Genomic DNA, 7507 nt, shown 5'->3' on the forward strand with positions numbered 1-7507 from the left:
TGTTGGAACCAATCTTGTTAGCTAGTAGTTAGATCATGTTTATTTCGTAGTTGAGTTTCATAGGCGTGAGGCTGCGGTAATGTGTGCACGAGATATGCATGATCTCACTACAGGAATGGGCTCTTATGCCGACGGCCGGCTGCCCTCGTTTCATCCCAAACCAGTCAGACAGTGAACTAAGAGCATGTCTAACAGACCCCTTATTTTTCTACCCCTTAAAACACGAGTAGAGGGCCCTGTATTCACTTTTCGCTAGCTGAAAACTCGTCCGAGCTAGCAGACCCCTTATCCCCACCCCGTAAAACAGAATCCTACGGAATATTCTGTTTTCAGCGGCGGCGCGCGGGTGGCTATGGCGGCGGCGCGAGGAAAACGGTTGGGAATCCTGAAATGTCCGCGCGCCCTAGTGAAATGGGATGAGGGGTTGGCCCTGTATTCAGCCTCCCGCCCCGTACAAGTAAGGGGCGAAGAGCCGCCCCGTAACCAAAACTGTAAAAAATCGACGCGGGGGCCGGTTTTACGGGGTCTGCTAGACGGCCGGGTAGCGCCCAACCCCTTATTTTGGCAGTTATTATACGGGTTTGGCCCTTTTAAGGGGTCTGTTAGACCTGCTCTAACACCAAGAAGGGCAGACAAGAAGAACCCAACACACGAAGCTAACTGTACGCACTGCAATGTTAAGCTGATCGACGCCGACGAACAGGAAGAATGGCCGGAGGGGGAGGAGACGACCTGAAGCTGCAGGGGCCGTGGGCGAGCCCCCACGTCCTGCGCGTGCGACTCGCGCTCTGTCAGTTAATCTAGCTCGTCAGGTTCAGAATAAGAGCCGTTTAGGTTCAGTTAAGTTCAGCTAAAACTTAGGGGTTTGGATAGGATCGTTTTACTTAGTCGTTTCGCACGATCGCTGTACTGCTCCGATCCGCTCGAACGTGGGATGGCACGTTCACCACGAGCGCCGTGGTCCTAGTCACGATCGTGATCCTCTGTAATAAAAAGGAATGAGAATAGAGAGAAAAACTGCAAGTTGTACGCAGGCCAAAACCTTTGTGTGTTCATCTGTTCGTCCTGATCGTGAGCGAGAGGGAGTCTCGTGAGATCGAGAGAAGGAGCGATCAAAGTCCACAAGTGGTATCAGAGCCTCGCCAACGATCATGGCAGGCTCCAAGCCTCCGCAGAAACCTGCGGCGGGGGAGAAGAAGGACAAGGACGGGGCGTCCAAATCCGCTTCCAAGCCCCCGGGATCCTCATCGTCTCGTCGCCCCTCCTCCTCACCCGTTCGCCGTGGCCAGAGCCGCCACCAGGGGCGCGAATTGGTGGTGAGGGAGAAGGTGGCACGGGAGGTCACCGGCGGATCGCAGTGGCCCACCCTGACGCGTACGAATTACGCAGATTGGGCGGTCCTGATGCGGATCCAGCTGCAGGTCCACGGCCTCTGGGACGCCGTCGACAGCGGTGAGTGCGACGATCACGACGATCGGGCGGCACTCTCCGCACTCCTCCGCGCCGTGCCACCGGAGCTGATCCGCACCCTCGCCGCCAAGGACAACGCCAAGGTTGCGTGGGACACGCTCAAGACGCTGCGCGTCGGCGCCGAACGCGTGCGGATCGCCAAGGCTCAGACACGGCGGCGCGATTACGATCGCCTCGCGTTCAAGAGCGGCGAGACGGTCGAGACGTTCGCCCTGCGCCTCACCACCATCCTGAGCGATCTGGAGATCCTCGGCGACCCGGAGGACGAGCGCAAGGCCGTTCGCAAGTTCCTCCGCGTGCTGCCCCGTAAGTACCGCCAGATGGCTTCCTCGATTGAATCTCTACTGGATGTAGATGCCATGACGATCGAGGAGCTTAGCGGGCGCCTGCTCGTCGTCGAGGAGAACGACGCCATCGACGGAGAGGACGACTCCGGCAAACTCCTTCTCACGGAGGAGGAGTGGAGGTCACGCTACAAGCGCGGCGACGGCGGTGGAAGCAGTTCAGGCGGAGGAAGGAACCGTGGGAAAGGTCGCGAGGAGAAGCGGCCGGCCGGGGACGGCGCCAACGCCTCCGGTGGGTCCAAGAGGGACGACCAGTGCCGCTACTGCGGCAAGAAAGGGCACTGGGCCCGTGAGTGCAGGAAGAAGAAGAGGGAAGAGGCTCACCTGGTGGAGGCCGAGGCCGACGACGACGCCGACCCGGCGATGCTGCTCGCAGAAGTGCAGCTCGACCCCGTGCCTCTTCCCCTCGCCACGGCTCCCGCTGCAACACCACCTGCGTCGTCAAACGAGCACGCGGTCGTCTTCCTCAACGAAGAGAAAGCCGTGGTGCGGCCCGGGCGCGACAACGAGAAGCTCGAGGCCACCTGGTACCTGGACACCGGAGCGTCAAATCACATGACTGGTGACCGCTCGGTGTTCGCGGACCTTGATGAGACGATCACCGGGAGCGTCCGCTTCGGCGACGGATCGGTGGTGCAGATAAAGGGACGCGGCACGATCACCTTCACCATCGACGGAGGGCCGCATCGCGCCTTCACCGACGTCTACTACATCCCTCGCCTGAAGAGCAGTGTCGTCAGCCTCGGTCAGCTCGACGAGCACCACTGCGACATCAGGATCCGCCGCGGCATCCTCACCATCCATGACCGCCGCGACAACCTGCTGCTCAAGGTAACACGCGCACCAAACCGCTTGTACAAGCTGACACTGCGCTCCGTGCAGCCCGTATGCCTCGCAATGCATCACGACACGGAGTCGTGGCGCTGGCACGCGCGGTACGGGCACCTCCACTTCGAGGCCTTGCAGCAGATGGCGCGGAGCGACATGGTGCGTGGGCTCCCGACGATCCAACACACGGGGGAGCTCTGCCAGGTGTGCCTGGCAGGGAAGCAGCGCCGCACGCCATTTCCGCAGAAGGCCAAGTATCGAGCGGAGGAGCCGCTCGAACTTGTCCACGCGGATCTCTGCGGTGCGATCACGCCGGCGACACCAGGAGGACGTTGCTTCTTCCTCCTGCTGGTGGACGACCACAGTCGCCTCATGTGGGTCGTGCTGCTGGGCTCGAAGGATGAAGCAGCGGCCGCCCTGAAGCGCTTCCAAGCTGAGGCGCAATCCGAGGCGCGGCGGAAGCTGCGCGTGCTGCGCACTGATCGTGGAGGGGAGTTCACCTCCAACGACCTCGCCGCTCACTTCGCCGACTCCGGCGTCAAGCGGCACCTGACGGCGCCGTACTCTCCGCAGCAAAACGGCGTCGTCGAGCGGCGCAATCAAACAGTGGTGGGCATGGCCCGCTGCATGCTCAAGGCGAAGGGGATGCCGAGCTACTTCTGGGGTGAGGCGGTGACCACGGCAGTGTACGTGCTCAACCGCGCACACACCCGCAGCGTCGACGGCATGACCCCCTACGAGGCCTGGTACGGGAAGAAGCCGGCGGTTGATCACCTGCGCGTCTTCGGGTGCGTCGTCCACGTCAAGACCGCCCGCCCGCTCCTGCGCAAGCTGGACGACCGCAGCACTCCTATGATCTTCATCGGCTATGAGCCAGGATCAAAGGCGTACAGGGTGTATGACCCAACGACGCGACGCGTACACGTCTCCCGCGACGTCGTCTTCGACGAGGCTGCGTGCTGGGACTGGGACAAGGATGTGACCGCCGCCGAACGCAGCGAGGAGCTCGTGGTGGAGTACACCATGTCGTCGGTACCAGTGGCAGCGACGCGCGTCCCGCGAAGGGCGTCACCTGCACCGTCAGGAACGGAGGCAGGAGCCACCGCGTCGAGCGCTGCTCCATCACCAACACCACTCACGCCTACCTCGCCTCCACCACCTGATCAAGGCGCCATGGACGACGCGCAGTACCCAACGCCCGCACCGGTACCCGATCCGGAGCTGTACGACGAGGCAGACGATCCAGACGAACCGCACCGGTTCAGGCTCGTCAGCGACTTGTATGGATCGGATGCTGAGGCGCCGAACCTGGCGGAGCGGATGCTTCTGGTCTCCGCGGAGGAACCAGGGAGCGTGGAAGAAGCACGCAAGGAGGCGTGCTGGAACAAGGCGATGATCGAGGAGATGAACTCGATCGAGGAGAACTCCACTTGGGACCTCGTCGAGCTTCCGCGAGGACACAGGCCTATCGGTCTCAAGTGGGTGTACAAGGCGAAACGTGACGAGCGAGGCGTCATCGTCAAGCACAAGGCCAGGCTCGTCGCGAAAGGGTATGTGCAACGTGCAGGTGTCGACTTCGAGGAGGTGTTCGCTCCGGTCGCGAGGCTGGACTCCGTGCGCCTTCTGCTCGCCGTCGCCGCATAGGAGAGGTGGGAGGTTCACCACCTCGACGTGAAATCCGCCTTCCTCAACGGCGAACTCACGGAGGAGGTCTACGTCAGGCAACCTCCGGGCTTCGTCAAGAACGGCGAGGAGGGCAAGGTGTTGCGCCTAAGGAAGGCGTTGTACGGCCTTCGTCAAGCTCCACGCGCCTGGAACGCGAAGCTGGACAGGAGCCTTGACTCGCTCGGCTTCGTCAAGTGTCCATCGGAGCATGCAGTGTACACGCGGGTCAAGGATGGCGCGCGTCTGCTGCTGGGGGTGTACGTCGACGACATGATCATCACCGGCACCTCGGCAGCAGCGATCAGCTCTTTCAAGAAGGAGATGATGTCGCTGTTCAAAATGAGCGACCTTGGGCTATTGAGTTATTACCTCGGTATCGAGGTGACTCAGAAGCCCGGGCACATCACGCTCGGACAAGCAGCATACGCCGAGAAGCTGCTGGAACGGATGGGCATGAGCGGGTGCAATCCCACGACAGTGCCCATGGAGCCTCGGTTGAAACTGAGCAAGCAAGGTGCCGGTGAAGCGGTGGACGCCGCGGAGTACAGGAGCGTCGTGGGAGGACTGCGCTACCTCGTCCACACCAGGCCTGACATCTGCTTCGCCGTCAGTTATCTTAGCAGGTTCATGGAGGCGCCGACCAGTGAACATTGGAGCGCGGTGAAGCACCTTCTGCGGTACATCGCCGGCACGAAGGAACTTGGGTGCTCTTACGCACACCAGGAAAAGGAAGCCAAGCTCGTGGGACACAGTGACTCTGATCACGCCGGGGACGTCGACGATCGGAAGAGCACGAGCGGCACCTTGTTCTTCTTCGGATGCTGTCCGGTCTCCTGGCAGTCAACGAAACAGAAAATCGTTGCGCTGTCGTCCTGCGAGGCGGAGTACGTCGCTGCGACGACGGCGGCGTGCCAAGGCGTCTGGCTCAAACGACTCTACGGCGAGCTCATGGGCCACGACGGCGACGCCACGGAGCTGCGCTGTCGACAACAAATCAGCCATTGCGCTGATGAAAAACCCTGTCTTCCACGACAGGAGCAAGCACATCGAGATTCGGTACCACTTCATCCGCCAGTGCGTGGAGAACGGCAACATTGACGTTCAGTTCGTGCGTACCGAGGATCAGCTCTCCGACATCCTGACGAAGTCCCTCGCTCGCGTCCAGTTTCAGGAGCTGCGACGCCGCATCGGCATCATCAAGGTGAAGGACAACTAGATTAGGGGGAGATTGTCAGTTAATCTAGCTCGTCAGGTTCAGAATAAGAGCCGTTTAGGTTCAGTTAAGTTCAGCTAAAACTTAGGGGTTTGGATAGGATCGTTTTACTTAGTCGTTTCGCACGATCGCTGTACTGCTCCGATCCGCTCGAACGTGGGATGGCACGTTCACCACGAGCGCCGTGGTCCTAGTCACGATCGTGATCCTCTGTAATAAAAAGGAATGAGAATAGAGAGAAAAACTGCAAGTTGTACGCAGGCCAAAACCTTTGTGTGTTCATCTGTTCGTCCTGATCGTGAGCGAGAGGGAGTCTCGTGAGATCGAGAGAAGGAGCGATCAAAGTCCACACGCTCGGCCTCAAGGGCGTGAGCTACCAGTATGTGGAGGAGCAAGACCTGAAAAAGGACAGCATCGAGCTGCTCCTCCAGAGCACGCGGCCGGTGCTGGTCCACGGCGGCGAGCCTGTCCGCGGGACGTCGCTGAACATGGTACAGTACGTCGACGAGGCCTTCGCCGGCGTCGGCCCTTCCCTCCTCCCCGACGACCCCTCTGAGCGTGCTGCGGGTCGCTACTTGGCGGACTTTATCGATGACACGGTATTGAAATCTTTCTCCTGATAATGAAAGATTTCATTACTACTATCATTGCTGGTATTCGGCCGATACAACCGCGAAAAAGTTGATGATCCTCCTGTCCGTGCAACTGTTTCAGCTCATCAAGGCGATGCACGAGGCGTCATGGGGCAAGACGGTCGGGGAGCGAGCAGAGGGGAAGAAGCAGGTGGCCGGCGCGGTGGAGATCCTAGAGGCAGCTCTGAGCGAGTGCTCGAACCCCTTTTTCGGCGGCAACACGGCCGGATATGTGGACGTCGTGCTCGGCAGCCTCCTCGCCTGGGTGCACGCCACTGATGCGATGCAAGATGTCAAGACCTTCGACCCCGCCACCGTGCCGCTCCTGGCCGAGTGGACGAAGCACTTCGGTGCGCTGACAGCGGTCGACGAGGTCATGCTGGAGGAGGCCAAGCTGGCCAACTTTTTCTCCACAGCGTCTCCTGCTCGCGGCCGCTCTGGTCGATGGTTCAATCATGTCGTTTCTGCGTTGCTATTTGTGTTTGTATCTTTGCCGCTTGTTCGCAAATGGTGGTGTGCTATTTCACCTGGTTGGGTGGAGCCGGCGGCGGAGGAGATCCCCAGGGTCATATCCCTTGCGCTTTCCATGGCATTCGCAGGCTGGTTCCTGGAGCGTTGCCGCATTGTCTTTGCTACGCTCATGAAGATCTTGACTTCGTGACCGGATTGATGTTTCTTCTTTATGTTTTTACATTTTTTAAGCTAGCTGGCCTCGTTATTTTAATAATCTGAAATGCTTAAAAGTGCAGCCGCGCTGGTTCATTATATTGCAGTCGGAAGAGGCGATACATAGCCTCGTCCACTGAACTTCGAGGTAGCTTCAACCGATAGATATGTAACAGATGTGATTCCAACGTACTTACAAAAATCAGCCCAACTGGATACTATTTGTCGGCTCAAACTGTGCTACCAAAACTGCTATGTGCTAAAACTGCAGCTGTCTGAACTGACAAAACCGTTCTCAAAACTGATACTCCACTGTTCCAGTCTCAAACCATCTAACCACATCGATGTACTAAAAATAAGGAACAAGCTCACCATGTTTGGAACCGATCTAAACATTTTTAGCTCCAAACACCGGCTTGAAGATGGACCGATCAAATCTCAGAAATCTAGACAGGAATCACATCTCCTTCTTTCTCTCTTCTCACTACGTTCTGGTGTCCTCTCACCCTCTCACAACATCAATCACATTCTAGGCTCACTATTTCTTATCTCAACAGCCACCATAGGTGGCTAGGGGTTTCTCCTTCTTACATCTCAAGGAGGCAGCCTAGTCGTTGGATGCGAACTTCAATTAATGGCTGGACTTCTTGGGCTGATGTTACACTACCAACACACCTTCACGTGGAGGA

At 58.6% G+C, this 7507-nt stretch overlaps 1 pseudogene; it reads left to right on the top strand.

Moving 5' to 3' along the window:
• The first annotated feature begins 708 nt into the window (after positions 1 to 708).
• Positions 709 to 6884, top strand: LOC124670898 (annotated as a pseudogene).
• The last annotated feature ends 623 nt before the right edge of the window (positions 6885 to 7507 follow it).

The sequence above is a fragment of the Lolium rigidum genome, chromosome 7, assembly GCF_022539505.1.
Source record: "Lolium rigidum isolate FL_2022 chromosome 7, APGP_CSIRO_Lrig_0.1, whole genome shotgun sequence".
NCBI classification, from domain to species: Eukaryota; Viridiplantae; Streptophyta; class Magnoliopsida; order Poales; family Poaceae; genus Lolium; species Lolium rigidum.